Source organism: Acomys russatus, chromosome 29 (genome assembly GCF_903995435.1).
Source record: "Acomys russatus chromosome 29, mAcoRus1.1, whole genome shotgun sequence".
In the NCBI taxonomy this organism is placed as follows: Eukaryota; Metazoa; Chordata; class Mammalia; order Rodentia; family Muridae; genus Acomys; species Acomys russatus.
In genome coordinates, this window is record NC_067165.1 from 5,396,564 (window position 1) to 5,413,904 (window position 17,341).

Consider the following 17,341-nt stretch of genomic DNA (forward strand, 5'->3'; position numbering starts at 1 on the left):
CTGTGGCATCTGCATACACACACACACACACACACACACACACACACACACACACACACACACTCATGGTAAATAACAAATAAATAAATAAATAAATTTAAAAAAAGAATGAAAAAAAGAAAGGACACTTGGCATAGTGGCACATGCCTTTGAATCCAACACTTGGGAGGCAGAGGCAGGCAGATCTTTATAAGTTCAAGGATAGTCTTATCTAGAAAATTCCAGGACAGCCAGGGCTATGTAGAGAGTATCTCAAAAAGAAAAAGAAAGAGGGCTGGGGAGATGGCTTAGTGGTTAAGAGCACTACCTGCTCTTCCAGAGGTCCTGAGTTCAATTCCCGCAACCACATGGTTGTTCACAACCATCTGTAAAGTGATCTAAAAAAAAAAAAAAATGATCTGATGCTCTCTTCAGTCATGCAGGCAGAAATGCAAATAGAGTGCTCATACGTATAAATAAATAAATCTTTAATATATATATTTATATATATTTTAAATCTATCATATATATATATATATAGAGAGAGAGAGAGAGAGAGAGAGAGAGAGAGAGAGAGAGAGGATGGAAAGAAGAGTCTAGAACAGCATAGGAGATAAGTAAAAACATAGCTTCTTGGACAGGACTGAACAGTTCTATGGAGGATTAAAAAATATTGAGAAACCTATGGAGTGGAAGGTAGAGATTGATCTCAAAATTTTTTTTTTTTTTTTAAGATTTATTTATACAGTGTTTTGCCTGCATGTATGCCTTCAGGCCAGAAGAGGGCATGGATCTCATTATAGATGGTTGGGAGCCACCATGTGGACGCTGGGAATTGAACTCAGGACCTTTGGGGTTTTTTTGTTTGTTTGTTTGTTTTTTCAAGACAGAGTTTCTCTGTGTAGCCTTGGCTGTACTGGACTAACTTTGTGGACCAGGCTGGCCTCGAATTCACAGCGATCTGTCTGCCTCTGCCTCCTAAGTGCTGGGATTAAAGGCGTGCACCACCACTGCCCGGCAGGACCTTTGGAAGAACAGGAGCCATCCCTCCAGCCCCAATCTCAGAAATATTGCTGTAGGAATAAAATAAAGCCACTGGCCATTTTTTAGCTTATTTAGAATATTTACTGAAGCCAAGCATGATGGAATATGTGTGCAATCTCAGCATGCAGGAGGCTGAGGCAGGCTTCATGGCTGGCCTGGACTACATTGTAAGTTCCAAGCCCATCTGAGGTATTGTTAAAAAAAAAAAAAAAAAAAAAAAACTCTCAAGGAAAAAAAGCTAATGAATGTTCTAGGAGCTGACATTATGACCCTTAAAAATGTAGTTGGAGTGTTGGCTGGAGAGATGGTTCAGTGGTGAGGACTTGTTTTCAGATTTCCAGAATTCGTATAAAACTGGGTGTGGTAGCTCTAGTCTATAATCCTGGTGCTGGTGACAGAGACTGAGGCAGAGACCTTGTGCTGGTCTGCTGGCTAGTTTTATGTCAATTTGACACAAGCTAGAGTTATCTGAAAGGAGGGAACCTCAATCAAGAAAATGCCTTCATAAAATCCAACTGTAAGCTGGGCAGTGGTGGTGAACATCTTTAATTCCAGCACTTGGAAGGCAGAGGCAGGAGGATCACTGTGTATTAGAAGTCAGCCTTGCCTACAAAGCAAGTCCAGGATAGTCAAGGCTATACGAAAAACCCAGTCTCAAAAAAAAAAAAAAAAAAAAAAAAAAAAAAAAAAAAAGGAAAAAAAAAGAAAAAGAAAGAAAGAAAGAAAGAAAGAAATCCAACTGTAAAGCATTTCCTTAATAGTGATTGAAGGGGGAAGGCTCAGCCCATTGTGGGTGGCACCATCCCTAGGCTGGTGGTCCTGAGTTCTATAAGAAAGCAGACTGAGGGGCTGGAGAGCTGGCTCAGAGGTTAAGTGCACTGTCAGTTCTTTCAAAGGTCCTGAGTTCAATTCCCAGCAACCACATGGTGGCTCACGACCGTCTATAATGAGGTCTGGTGCCTTTGTCTGGTGTGTACGCACATATTCAGGCAGAATGCTGTATAAATAAATAAATAAATAAATAGTTTTTGAAAAAAAGAAAGAAAGAAAGAAAGAAAGCTGAGCAAAACACAAGGAGCAAACCTGTAAGCAGCATGCCTCCACGGGCTCTGGACCAGCTCCTGCCTCTCAGGATCCTGCTCTGAGTTCCTGTCCCAACCTCCTTCAATGATGGACTACAATATAGAAGGGTAAGCCAAATAAACCCTTTCTTCTCCAACTTGCTTTGGTCAGGGTATTTCATCACAACAAAAGAAACCCTAGGACACAAGGTATAAATTTCGTTATTTGTTTACTTATTTGTGTGACATGGGCTGTTTGAGCTTTGAATTGGTGACCTGCCTGCTTTTTTTTTCTCAAGTGCTTAGGTTTCCTAAACCTTTTTTGTTGTTGTTGTTGTTGTTATTTTTTGGTTTTTCGAGACAGGGTTTCTCTGTGTAGCCTTGGCTGTCCTGGACTCACTTTGTAGACCAGGCTGGCCTCGAACTCACAGTGATCCACCTGCCTCTGCCTCTAGGGTGCTGGGATTAAAGGCGTGTGCCACCACTCCCAGCTTCCTAAACCTTTTAAACTTTTTTTTTTTTTAAAGAATTTTATTATTATGTATACAATGCTCTGCCTGCATATACATCTGCAGGCCAGAAGAGGGCATCAGATCTCATTATAGGTGGTTGTGAGTCACCTTGTTGCTGGGAATTGAACTCAGGACCTCTGGAAGAGCAGTCAGTGCCCTTAACCTCTGAGCCATCTCTCCAGCCCCTTTTAAACTTCCCCCCCCCCCCCCCCCCCCCGCTAAGACTGGGTTTTCTTTGTGTAGCCCTGGCTGTCCTAGAACTCACTCTGTAGACTAGACTGGCCTCAAACTCAGAGATCAGTCTGCCTGTGCTGGAATTAAAAGTGTTCACCATCACTGTCCAGCTTAATTTTTTAAAATTTATTTTAAAATTAAATTATGTGTATGAAAATAAAATAAAATAAAATAAATTATGTGTATGGATGCATGTCCACCTGTGTACAGGCACCTGTGGAGGCCAGAGGCATTGGATCCGCTAGACGTGAAATTCAAGCAGTTGTCAACCACTTAATGTGGGTCCTGGGAACTGAACTAGGATCCTCTGGAAGTGTAAGCAGTAGGTGCCCATAACCACTGAGCCATCTCTCTAGCTTGAGATTCCTGAAATCTGAAGAATATCATTTGAATGATAACTACTATTTATATAAACATTCAGAGCACAGGGGTTGTTGAGATAGCCCAGCAGGTAAAGGCGCTTGCTGCCAGGCCTGCCAATTAGAGTATCTTAGATTTCCTTCCCAAGCATGCTTGAAGGAGAGCAGAGTCTTACACTCATGCACTCACGCACACACACAAACGTAGCTGGGTGGTGGTGGTGTATGGCTTTAATCCTAGCACTCAGGAGGCCAAGAGGCAGGCAGATCTCTGAGTTCAAGGCCAGGCAGAGACACCTCATGTCAAACAACAACAACAAACCAACAAAGCAAACAGAAACAAAAACTGCCAACAATAAAGAAAAGAAAACACAAAACAAATAAATGTAATTACTTTTAATTTTAAAAGTTTGAACAAGCCAAGAAGTGGTGGTGCATGCCTTTAATCCTAGTACTTGGAAGGCGGAGGCAGGCAGATTTCCCCCCCACAAGACAGGGTTTCTCTGTGTAATAGCCCTGGCTGTCCTGGAACTCTCTTTGTAGACCAGGCTGGCCTTGAACTCACAGAAACCTGCCTGCCTTTGCCTCCCGAGTGCTGGGATTAAAGGCAGGCAGGCAGATCTTTAAGTTTAAGGCCAGCCTGGTCTACAAAGTGAGTTCCAGGGCAGCCAAGGCTGCACGGAGAAATCCTGCATTTTCCGGTCTCCAGAACAGTCTTATGTCTTCACTTAGCCACAGCCCTATAAAGTAGCCAGGGTTGGGGTTGGGGATTTAGCTCAGTGGTAGAGCGTTTGTCTAGCAAGCAGAAGGCTGTGGGTTCAGTCCTCAGCTCGGGGGGGGGGGGGGGGCAGGGGGAGGCGAGAGGAAGACAAAATAAAGTAACCAGGGTCACAGGCATGCTAGGCAAACATTCTACCACTGAACTACATGAACTACATTCTAAATTTTAGAGACGAGAGCTTTCTAGATAGCCTAGGTTGTCCTTGAACTCATAGAGCTCCTGATTGACCTTCCCAAGTGTGTGTGGGACTGTAGGCATGTACCACCACACCACTGAGATTGATGCCTCTCTGTGTGTGTGTGTGTGTAATACCCTTTTCCTACCAGTGAATCTCAGTGGCCTTTTTCACACACGTGTGGTATATAGATAGAATCACTGTTCTGCGTTAGCAATCTATTTGTATACCTTGTACTTCTGAAGTGGTTTTTTTGGTTGGTTGGTTGGTTAGTTGGTTGGTTGGTTGGTTGGTTATGCTCTTTTAAGACAGAGGTTCTCTGTGTAGCCTTGGCTGCCCTGGACTCGCTCTGTCTGTAGACCAGGCTGGCCTCGAACTCACAGAGATCCACTTGCCTCTGCCTCCCGAGTGCTGGGCCTAAAGGCATGAGCCACCACGCCCAGCTTTGGCTGAAGTTTTATAATGAAGACACTTTTTTCCTTGTGTCAGGGTTTTGAGGGGTCTAAGTTGGTCTGGAACTCTTTCTGTAGTGGACAGTGATCTCGAGCTCCCAAGCCTTCTGCCTCTACAAGCCAAGTATGGAGTCTTGGAATTAGGAGGCATGTGCCAGCATGTGTCCCGGTTTACAAGATGCTCTAAATGGATGTAGTCCAAGGCTCTGTGCACGCTGGCCAAGCTTTTACCAGGTGAGCCACACCCCCCTGCTACCTGCTTCCTTTCTCCTCTCTCTCTCTCTCTCTCTCTCTCTCTCTCTCTCTCTCTCTCTCTCTCTCTCTCTCAGGATAGGGAGATAAGAACTCCCTGTGTAGACCAGTCTGGCCTTGGAACTTGTGGTAATCCTGCATCCTGTGTGGCACAGAGCCTTAAATGTTGGGCTTTGTCAGCTTTATAATTTGTTAATTTCTTTGTATTTCTATATAAAATTCAGAATGCGCTTTTTTTATTGTTTTTTTTTTTTTGTTTTGTTTTGTTTTGATTTGTTTTGGGTGGTTGTTGCTGTTGTTTGAGATGGGGTTTCACTATGCAACAGAGCCTTTGCTGTGCTGGAACTTGGTCTGTAGATCAGGTTGGCCTCCCTCAGACTCACAGAGATCTACCTGTCACTGCCTTCTGAGTGCTAGGGTTAAAAATGTGTGTCACCACTACCCAGCTAGTTCTTTTGTCTTTTATTTTTAAAAAAAGGCTAGGGGGCATGGTTAAGAGCACTGAGCACTCTTCCAGAGGTTCAGAACTCAACTTCCAGCAACCACATGGTGGCTCATAGCCATCTATAATGTGATCTAATGACCTCTTCTGCTGTGCAGGTGCATATGCCTATACAGAACTGTATACATAATAAATAAATAAATAAATCTTTTTAGTTCGGTTTGGGGTTTTTTTTTTTTGTTGTTGTTGTTTTGTTTTGTTCTTGTTTTTCAAGACAAGGTTTCTCTGTGTAGCCTTGACTGTCCTGGACTTGCTTTGTAGACCAGGCTGGCCTCGAACTCACAGCGATCTGCCTGCCTCTGCCTCCTGAGTGCTGGAATTAAAGGTGTGTGCCACCACCACCTGGCATAAATCTTTTTTAAAAGTGTAAAATCTTCACGGAATTTTCATTGGTATTATACTGAGTCTTTGGCCAACATAAGAAAGATACAACATTTTGAGGTTTGTTGTTGTTTTAAGATAGGTCTCCTGTAGCCCAAACTGGTCACGAACTCAAGAGAGGATTCCAGGCATACATGGCTTCTGCAGTGGTGGAGAGCAAACCCTGAACCTGGCTCTCACTAGGTGGGTGCTCTACTCTTGAGCAATAGCCCCAGCCCTAGTTTGGACCTTAAGTTCCCCCCACAAAGGCTTATGTGTTAAGACATGGTCTTCAAGCTGGGCGTGGTGGCTCACTCATTTAATCCCAGGATTCAGGAGGCAGAGGCAGGCAGATCAAAGCAAAGCAAGTCCGAGACAGCCAAAAGAAACTCTGTCTCGAAAAACCTAAAAATGAAAGAAAGAAAGAAAGAAAGAAAGAAAGAAAGAAAGAAAGGAGAAGAGAAGAGAAGAGAAAAAAGACATGGTCCTCAGTTAGGGATGCCGTTAGGAGATGGTAGAAGCTTTAAGATGCAGGGCCTTGTGGAAGGAAGTTATGTTATTGCTGAGTATCTCTAGAGGTACATTAGGACTCTGGTCCCTTTCTGTCTGTCTCTTTGCTTCCCAGCTACCAATATGTAAGCAGCTTTGCTCTGCCCCAGGCTCCCTGCTGTGATGTTCTATTTCACCACAGCCCAAACCAACAGAACCACAAGTCCGGGTTCTGAAACCAGGAGCCAAAGGAAACCTTTCCTCTTTAGATGTTGATTATCGCAAGTATTTTGTTACAGTGACGGAAAGCTGCCTAACACAGCATCTACACGGAGACCATAAAGGCTGATGAATATATGTGTGGGTGGATAAACCACGTCTGGCCACTCAGGACTAGAGCTCAGACAGGATCTGCAGAGAGAGGTTCACATACACATCTTCTGCTTAGAGGACATTATTGAAATCCAGGGGCCAGAGGACATGGTCTGGAAACAGAACACAGAGTGAACTGAGGAAAGGCCCAGAACAATTCTACAATCAGAAGACAGGGGAGAAATGAGAGAAGAGCCAACCGGAAAGTATGAGGGAGCCCAGGAGCCGAAGCATCGCAGAGCAAGGAAGACCACATTCCAGAGGAAGATGGGATGCTTGGCGTGAAAGCAAGAGTCAAAGGATGAAACCACTGGCTGGGTACAGTGGCACATCTTATAATCCTAGCATTAAGAAGTAAAGGCAGACCAGGCGGTGGTGGCGCACACCTTAATCCCAGCACTTGGGAGGCAGAGGCAGGCGGATCGCTGTGAGTTCGAGGCCAGCTTGGTCTATAAAGTGAGTCCAGGACAGCCAAGGCCAATACAGAGAGATCTTGTTTTAAAAAACAAAAACAAACAAACAAACAAAAGATTTATTCATTTATTTTACGTATATGAGTACACTGTCTTCATGCACACCAGAAGAGGGCACCAGATCTCATTATAGATGGTTGTGAGCCACCATGTGGTTGCTGGGAATTGAACTCAGGATCTCTGGAAGAACGGCCAGTGCTGTTAACCACTGAGGCATCTCTCCAGCCACATAAATAAATATATTTTTTTAATTTTTAAAATTTACTTATTTATCTATTATATACACAGTGTTCCTCCTGAATGTACCACTGCACACTAGAAGAGGGCACCAGATCTCATAGATGGTTGTGAGACACCATGTGGTTGCTGGGAATTAAACTCAGGACTTTTGGAAGAGCAGCCAGTGCTCTTAACCTCTTAGCCATCACTCCAGCCCCAAATCTTCAAAAATAAATAAATAAATAAATAAAATTTAAAGGCAGCAAGGTGCAGTGGCGTATGCCTTTAATCCCAGCACTAGGGAGGCAGGGGCAGGCAGATCTCTGAGTCTGAGGCCAGCCTGATCTACACAGTGAGTTCCAGGACAGCCAGGGCTACACAGAGAAACCCTATCTCAAAATGAAGAAAGAAAAAAAAAAAGGAGAAGGAAGGGGAGAAGGAAGAAGAAGAGGAGGGAAAGAAAGAAAGAAGGAAGGAAGGAAGGAAAGAAAGAAAGATTGGGAGCCCAAGGTCCGCCTTAGCTACATAGTGAATCTGAGGCTAGCCTGGGCTATAAACTGTCTCTAAAACAAAGCAAAATAACAAATGTAACAAAAGAATAGATGTGATGGGGCTTAGTGAAATATCTCTTGGTTTGGGTGGAGGTGGGGAGAAACAGATGCAGAGGGGTCCCCCAAGTTAGAGAGAACTGGTTCAGCTGGAAGCAGAAGGAGACATCATTTCACATGTGAGACGTAGGCTGAGTGAGAAGCAGCATCTTCTTCATGGTTACGTGTCATAGCTACAGCAAACAAGCACTAGAAACCGGCCCTCTGAACCCCAGTCAAGGGGGCCAGCGAGACGATTCAGCGTATAAAGGTGCTTACCACCAAGCTCGACGTCTTGCATTTGATCCCCGCCCACAAGGTAAAAGAAGAGAATAGACTCCCATTTGTTTTCCTCTGACCCAGATATACATACAAGGAAATGTAAAATATATATGTGTGTGTGTTTAAATTAAATTTAAATACAAACAGCCAGGCTATTGTGCCCAAGAATACTAGATGACTTAACATTTACAAAGTTCTTGCTAAATGCCACACACTGTCCTAAGCATTTTCCATTCACTAACTGATTTTTTTTTTTTTTTTTTTTTAAGATTTCTTTATTGCTGGGCGGGGTGGCCTTTAATCCTAACACTCAGGAGGCAGAGGCAGGAAGGTCTTCGTGAGTTCAAGGCCAGCGTGGTCTACAAATCGAGTCAGGATAGCCAAGGCTACACAGAGAAACCCTGTCTTGGAAAACAAAAACAAATTTTTTATTACTATGTAAACAATACTCTACCTGTATGTACACCTGTATGCCAGAAGAGAGCATCAGATAACTTTATATATGCTTGTGAGGCACCATGTGGTTGCTGGGAATTGAACTCAGGACCTCTGGAAGATCAGCCAGTGCTCTTAACCACAGAGCCATCTCTCTAGTACTCACTAACTGATTTAATCCTCAAAAACATGTGATAGTGTAATACCCAGATTGCCCAGATCGTGAGACTCCAAAAAAGACCACCAGGACTCAATACCGGTGCAACATACACAGGGTCCTGTATTACGGGCTCGAGCTCGGGTCACAATCCTTCCTGATGCAACAGGATAAGAGAGTAGTGCTGGGCTTCAAGGGTATTGGGATTATAAAGGGGGAAAACTCAGGGGCTGGAGAGATGGCTCCGAGGTTAAGAACACTGACTGTTCTTCAAAGGACCTGAGTTGAATTCCCAGCAACCACATGGTGGCTCACAACCATCTCTAATGTGATCTGATGCCCTCTTCTGGCCTGCAGGTGTACATGCAGGCAGGGCACTGTATACATAACAATAAATAAATCTTTAAATAAAATAAAATAAAGGAGAAAAACAGCTAGCTGGGTTGTGGGTCACAGGAATGTCAACCTTTAGGCGGGCTGGATGGAGGCTGGATCACAAGGGGAAGGTGTGGGTCACAGGAGTGTCGACCTTGGTTAGCCATCTTCAATTACCAGTAATTTATAAGCAAGGTTTACAGAACACAATAAATTTATAATTTAAATAAAACAAGTTAAAGCAAACATACAGTGGCCACACACATGCATTTTAAGATAGACAGACAGAACTTTCTCTAGATGTAATTTCAAAGGAAAAGTACCTTGTCACTTGTTGAAAACAATCGATACAGACAAGAGCTGGGGCTTTCCAGCGGTGTCCCGGATCAGGTGACCAGTGTACCATACTTGGGGGGCCCAGGCTTGTGACCAGACTGCAAGCTGGAAAAAGCTTTCACTAAGACCAAACAGCAGCAGCTCCAAAGCCCTGCAGTTCCTGTGTCATGCAGGTGCTTGTTCAGTGCAGATGGTGGGACATTTTAAAAGACAAGAAGGGAGCAGGCAGACCTTAGCAATCCTGTTTCCACCCATCTCCTGAGGCTGCTTAAGCCATAGAGAACGCAAGCAGGTGGGGAGCAGGGCATGTTGCTGCTGGCTGAGGGCTCAGGTGTTCTGTTTTGTTTTTAACTTATGTATTATTATGTATACAGTGCTCTGCCTGCATATATACCTACAGGGCAGAAGAGGGCATCAGATCACATTATAGATGGCTGTGAGCCACCATGTGGTTGCTGGGAATTGAACTCTGGACCTCAGGAAGAGCAGTCAGTGCCCTTAACCGCTGAGCCATCTCTCTAGCCCCAGGTGTTTTGAACCAGCAAGAATCCAATAGGCTCCCATGTTCCTGGCGGGGGTCCCCAGAAGGCCTTTGGTGCTTGGGACAGGCCTCTCTACCAAGGACTCAGCAGCAGCCAAGTATTCAAGTAGGGAGTGGGAGGCACTAGGCTCAAGCTGCTATGCTTTAGACCTGGCCCATTTCTAGAACTGAAACGGTTACAAGCAAACAGAAACACAAAACAACTACACAAACAGAAAAATACTGGTATGGTGACAGAAAAGAACCAAAATTCAGAACTGCGACTGTCCTGAGAGACAGCAGGCTCTGTCATGTTCTGCCAGAAATCAAACTCAAAGCAGCCTATTCCGTAACTGGGCTCTGCCTGAATCAGAAAGCCAGACCTGGTATGGAAATCCTACAAAAGATTCTTAGTCACAAGAGTCACACAAAGACAAAAAAGGAAACAAAGCACAAAACCGACAAAATCAGACTTCCTGGTGCGCACAGGTAGTGAGACATTGGCATCTCGCTGTACCACAGGAGTGACCAAAGTTGAGTTGTCTATCCTGGCCTTCTGTCTGTCAAAGTCTCAATCAACACTATACACATATACAAAACAGTTGGACGCACAAACACATTCAGCTCACTGATTTGAGAGGAAACAAAAGTACTGGCTCAGCCACCCAGGAGAGTTTTCAGTAGCCAGATCTGGTAATAAACAGATGTGAGGCTCTAAGTCCTCCTGATGAGGGTCAGAGAACCCCCCTCCTGATGGGGACCGAAGCCCCCCATGAAGTTCTAAGACCTCCCTGATGGGGGTCAGAAACCCCCTCCTGATGGGGACCATCCTCCCCCCTCCCCCCCCCCCCCCACCCCCCACCCCCACCATGGGATAGAATTTCTTCCAGACTCCCGCAACCGTGACTATACAGCATTGTCTGCTAAGTCACTCCTGGCTGCCACAGATACAGAAGTCCCCAGATGCTTGGAAATACAGAGCCGTGGCACAGTCACACAGAAAGACAGTATATTTACACAGACACACACTTACTGGCCAATGTAGGACCCTCAGTTCACGGTCCTGGGGGTGTGTGTGGGGGGGATCCCGGATGAGCCCCCAAATGTAGTACCCAGATTGCCCAGATGGCGAGCTCCACCAAAAAAAGACCACCAGGACTCGATACCAATGCAATATACACAGGGTCCTGTATTACCTTCTGGGCTTAAGCTCAGGTCACAATCCTTCCTGATGCAACAGGATAGGAGAGTGGCACTGAACTTCAAGGGTAATGGGCTTATGAAGGGGAAAAGCCACTAGCGGGGGTTGTGGGTCACAGGAATGTAGACCTTTAGGCAGGTTGGGTGGCGGCTGGATCACAAGGGGAAGCTGTGGGTCACAGGTGTGTTGAGCTTCCGGTGGGTTGAGTGGAAGCTCAGTCTCCAGGGAAATTGTTTATCTCAGAGGAACATTGGATGCTGATTGTATGTAATTGCCCTGGTGGAATCTCTGAAGACTGCTGCCAGGTACAGTTTACAGCAGTACGTGGTCACTCCTGGAATGCAGGGAGAAGGGTCACAGTTCTCACAGAAAATAGAGAGCATACAGAACATGGCATTAGTTTGGTCCTTACAATGGGTGCCATTATTTCTCATTTCATAGATGAGATATCTAAAGTACAGAATAGCAACATAATCTACCCTGAGAGTATAGACCAATAATCCCAGATACTTGGAGGCCAAAGCAGGAGAAATTCAAGTTCCAGGCAGCTTAGTAACACCCTATCTCAAAATGAAAACTGAAAAAGCCCTGCGGTTGGCAAGACATGGTGGCATAATGCTTTTAATCCCAGCATTCCAGAAGCAGAAATGAGCAGATTGCTGTGAATTACAGGCCAGCCTTGTCTACATAGTGAGACTTTGTCTCAAAATAAACAAACAAAACATCAGGGCCTGGAGAGATGGCTCAGCAGTTAAGAGCACTAGTTGCTCCTCTAGAGGACCAGGGTTCAATTCCCAGCACCCACACAGCAGCTCACAAATGTCTGTAACTCCAGTTCCAAGGGATCGGATATTCTCTCTTCTGACCTCTGTGGGCACTGTACACACATGGTGCACAGACAGACATGCAGGCAAACACCCACATGCATAAAATTAAATAAAATTAAACAAACAAAAGTAGCTGAGGTCAGCCGTGGTGGTGCATGCTGCTAGGCAAATGCTGAACAGGAGGAGGTGGGGTCACAAGTGTGAGGCCAACCAAGGCTATAACATAAGCAGAGAACATAGCTCAGAGCATCTGCCAAGCATGTGCAGGCCCTGGATTTATTATTTATTTAGGGTTTGTTTGTTTGTTTGTTTTTGAGACGGACTCTCTCTAGAGAACCTTGGCTGTCCTGGAACTCACTCTGTAGACCAGGCTGGCCTCGAACTCACAGAGATTTGCCTGCCTCTGCCTCCCCAGTGCAAGTGCTCCGATGGAAGGTATGCGCCACCACCGCCCTGCTGAATTGTATTCCTAGGCATTGCTCTAAGTTCCCTCACTCGAATATTAAAAGCTGTCCCTCCTTCTGGGTCTGAGTTGTGAGTCTATAACCACTCTCTAGGCCTTCACCAAGAGATGTTTGGGCTCACCCTACCCCTTCTGTGCTCTCTCTCCTTCCCTACTGAAACTCACCTTCTAAGGCATCCTGATTAATAGTCTTCCAGGAATCCTCCTGAGACTTCATCTACACTCACCCCTGCTTGGGTTGGGTGGTATGTCACTTTAGTGTCCCATGGACCTCCACAGCTCTGATCAGAGCATGCGCACCTCCCTGCTGGATGTGAGGGACACTTGAAGTGAGTTTGTGGATGTGACTGGCAGGCAAGGATCCATATTTACCTGTGTATCAGTGTTCCACACTGTCCTGTCCTCAGGAGGCAGAGGCAGGTGGATCGCTTTGAGCTCGAGGCCAGCCTGGTCTACAAAGTGAGTCCAGGACAGCCAAGGCTACACAGAGAAACCCTGTCTCGAAAAACAAACAAACAAACACCCCAGAAAACAGCAGCCAAGCCCAGTGTGGTGGTGCATGCCTTTAATCCCAGCACTTGGGAGGCAGAAGCAGGCGGATCTTTGTGAGCTCAAGCCAAACCTGGTCTACATAGCAAGTTCCAGGACAGCTAGAGCTGTTTACACAGAGAAACCCTGTCTCGAAAACTGAAAACCAAAAACCAACGAACAAACAAAGCCAAAAAGCCAAAAAAAAAAAAAAAAAAAAAAAAAAAGAAAAAAGAAAGAAAGAAACCAGCAGCCAACATGTACACACACCTTTAGGTTTAGCAATCGAGAGCTTAAGGCAGGAGGATGAAGAGCCTTAGGCCAACCTAGGCTACAAAGTGAGACACTGAAGAGTGAGAGGGGAGGAGGGAGGAAGGAAAGAGAAAAGGGGGGAAAGGAAGGAAGAGAGGAGAGGTGAAGTGTGATCACGAGGCTCCCCTGAGCGCCCTTGGGCACTTGTGGCGTGGGTCTGGCGAGGTTTAGGTTCTCCACATGTCTACAGTTTTAAACTTTTGACCACAGCCAAAATCATTTACATTCAAACCATGTAATTGGTTATTTAAAGAACAATAAAAACAGTTTGCTTACTCACCTTAACAAATTCATTTATTTTCTAATTATGTTATGTCATTTTAGAAAATTTGAGAAATACCAAACTATGGTAAAGAAGGAAATTAGAAGCATCTGTACGCCGACCAGTGCTGCCTTCGTCAGAGAACTCCTTCTGGTTCGTCTTCCATTGCTACTCAAGGCGGGTTTCTTTTTGTGTGTTTGCTTGGTTGGTTAGCTCGCTTTGATTTGGTCTGGTTTTGGTTTTTCGAGACAGGATTTCTCTGTATAGCCTTGGCTGTCTTGAAACTCAATCTGCAGCTCTCTAGACCAGGCGGGCCTTGAACTCACAGAGATCAGCCTGCCTCTGCCTCCCAAGTGCTGGGAGATGTACATACCACCACTGCCAAGAGTTTTGGTTTTTTTTTAAATTGTTGTTGTTGTTGTTTTGCTTGTTTTTTGTTTTGATGGGGAGGTCTCTCTATGTAGCCCTGGCTGTCCTGGAATCTGTCCTCAAACTTGGAGATCTTCCTGCCTCAGTCTTGTGCTGGGATTATAGAAATGTGTTGCCACAACCAGCCCTCTCTCTCTCTCTCTCTCTCTCTCTCTCTCTCTCTCTCTCTCTCTCTCTCTCTCTCTCTCTCTGTGTGTGTGTGTGTGTGTGTGTGTATGTATATTTCATGTGGGTACCTCCTGAAGAGGCCAGAAGAAGGCATTAGATCCCTTGGAGCTGGAGTTACAGACAGTCCTGAACTGCCCAACACGGCACTGGGAACCAAATTCTGGTCCTCTATAAGAAGAGCAAGTGCTGGGCCGGGCATGGTGGTACACGCCTTTAATTCCAGCACTCGGGAGGCAGAGGCAGGTGGATCGCTGTGAGTTCGAGGCCAGCCTGGTCTATAAAGTGAGTCCAGGACAGCCAAGGCTACATAGAGAAACCCTGTCGCAAAACAAAACAAAACAAAACAAAAACAGCGCAAGTGCTCCTAGCCTTCCTCTAGCTTTTCTTTTTATATTTTTTTTATTCACCCTTCTTTAGTCCCTACACTATCGGTACCAATAACATCTCATTTTACAGAGGAGAAAATAAATACTTTGACCAGAGAAATGGTTTTGTTCAAATTCATAGCTACTAACAGATACACATTATATATAGTCTCTTTCTCTCTCTCCAAGTGTGTGTGTGTGTGTGTGTGTGTGTGTGTGTGTGATGTATATAATTTGGATAAAAATTGTCAAATCCTATATAAGCTGTTCGCGCCCTTTTTTTCTCTCCTAAGCCAGGAACTCACATAGCCCAGGTTGACCGTGAACCCTCTATGCAGCTAAGAATAACCTTGAGCCTACCGTCTCCACCTCCCAGGTGCTGAGATGCTGCAAACATGTACCACTACTCCCAGCTGTCCCTCTGTTTTCAGTCAGTGTTAAGATGACCTAGAATACATTCTGTAGTCCAATTTGGCCTAGAACTCAGAGCAATTCGTCTGCTTCAGACTCCTCGACTTCTAGGATTATAAGACTCAGCTACCACACTCAACCAACAATTTCTGTAAAACAGCGTTGTGAATGACTGGAAACTCTCAGCATCTTTGTTCTGACCAGTCTTCTAGTAGGTGAACATGCCTGGTTACTGTTCACATTTAGTTCCCAGAAGTATACTTAGTGTGTCCCAGAAGCCCTCCTGGCACAGGCTGCCACCTGCTCTCCAAAAGGGCTGGCCAGGTACACACCCAGCAGTGTCGGAATAGGCCCAAGCCCCGGCAGCCCCTGCAGCCCCGGCAGCCTCACTGTTTACCCCCCTCCTGGAGCAAGACAACCATTCACGGGTGCTCTTTCTGCCCTCATATCATGTAGACACAGCCATAGGCTTCCCAGTGTGCTCTTACCTCTGCCCTATTGCTTCCCATGCAGGCATGGGGCCTCCTAAGAAGCCCCATGCAGGGGCTGAAGGTCAACACTTGCCAAGCACATGTGAGACTCTAGGTTTGACTCTCGGCCCTGAAATTAAACAAAATGGCAAAGAAGTAAGTTATCAAAAACAAAAATAAAAAACAAAAACCAACCAACCAAATAAACAAACAAACAAAAAAGCTGTATCTATAGATTGGGAATGGAAGAAAATCTAAAACATGATGAAAGAGATAGAAGATGCAGTTGAAAATGTAAGGGGCAATTAAGACATTAATAAATCAAGAGCTTGTGGACCAACTGTCTAAGTTAAACTCCAGACAGAAGCAAGATTTTAGCATAAATGATGACATCATGAAAGTTCTGGAGAACTCTCCCACGTGGAACTTTCCTGACTGGGAACCTACATATACTCTCAGGCATGACATCAACCTAGAAACTATGAAAAAAGATAACAATAAATTGGAGAACATAAAGCCGGGGCGTGGTGGCGCACGCCTTTAATCCCAGGGCTAGGGAGGTAGAGGCAGGTGCTCTCTGTGAGTTCGAGGCCAGCCTGGTCTACAAAGTGAGTCCAGGACAGTTAAGGCTACACAGAGAAACCCTGTCTTGAAAAACCAAACCAGAATTGGATAACATAAAATATATGTTAAGTCAAGCATAGTATCTCATGAACGTAATCTGAGTACTGGGGAAACTGAGGCAAGAGGACAGATGTGCATTTGAAGCAAGCAAGAACTACCGAGTGAGTTCTAGGCCAGGCTACACTATATCCCCCAAAAACTTTGGATTTATTTTCATATCACAGAAAAACTGTAAAAGCAAGTAACAAATAATTATACACATGAAAGTAGGAGAATTTCTTTTATAAATGGAAGCTTACTTTTATTAAAGTAGAAATAATCTTTACAAATTAATCAAATAAACAGACAAAAGGTGGATAAAAAACAGAATTGAGCTGGGCAGTGGTAGTGTACACCTTTAATCCCAGCACTTGGGAGGCAGAGGCAGGTGGATGTTGTGAGTTCGAGGCCAGCCTGGTTTACAAAAGTGAGGCAAGGACAGTCAAGGCTATGCAGAGAAACCCTGTCTCAAAAAAAAAAAAAAAAGAATTGAGTTAAGAAACACAAAAACCTCTCAGTATGGTGACTCACACCTAGGCAGATCTCTATGAGTTTGAGACTACCCTAGTCTACATAGTAAGTCCAGGTCAACCAGAGTGACACAGTAAAATGCTGTCTAAAGGGCTGGAGAGGTGGCTCAGAGGTTAAGGGCACTGACTGCTCCTGCAGAGGTCCTGAGTTCAATTCCCAGCAACCACATGGTGGCTCACAACCATCTATAATGTGATTTGATGCTCTCTTCTGGCCTGCACAGACAGAGCACTGTATACATAATAATAAATAAATCTTAAACAAACAAACAAACAAACCCTGTCTCAAAAAGAAATGAATGGATAGTGGAGCCGGGCGTGGTGGCGCACGCCTTTAATCCCAGCACTTGGGAGGCAGAGGCAGGTGGATCACTGTGAGTTCGAGGCCAGCCTGATCTACAAAGGGAGTCCAGGACAGCCAAGGCTACACAGAGAAACCCTGTCTCGAAAAACCAAAAAAAAAAAAAAAAGAAATGAATGGATAAATAAAAGAAAGACAAGTGGCCAATAAATATGCTAAAATATCAACACTCCCACTTATAATTAAACAAAAGTAAGTTAAGCCAATGAGAAACTAGTTTCACCTATCAGATTTTCAAGATTAAGTAATGTGCTAAAGGGCTGTAATCTAGCACTTGGGAGGCTGAGGCAAGAGGATCAGAACTCCTGGACCAAAGTGAGATCCTGACTCAAACCAAACAATCAAACAAGTTGAAACAAGGGTTGGAGAGATGGGCTCAGTGGCTAAGAGTACTG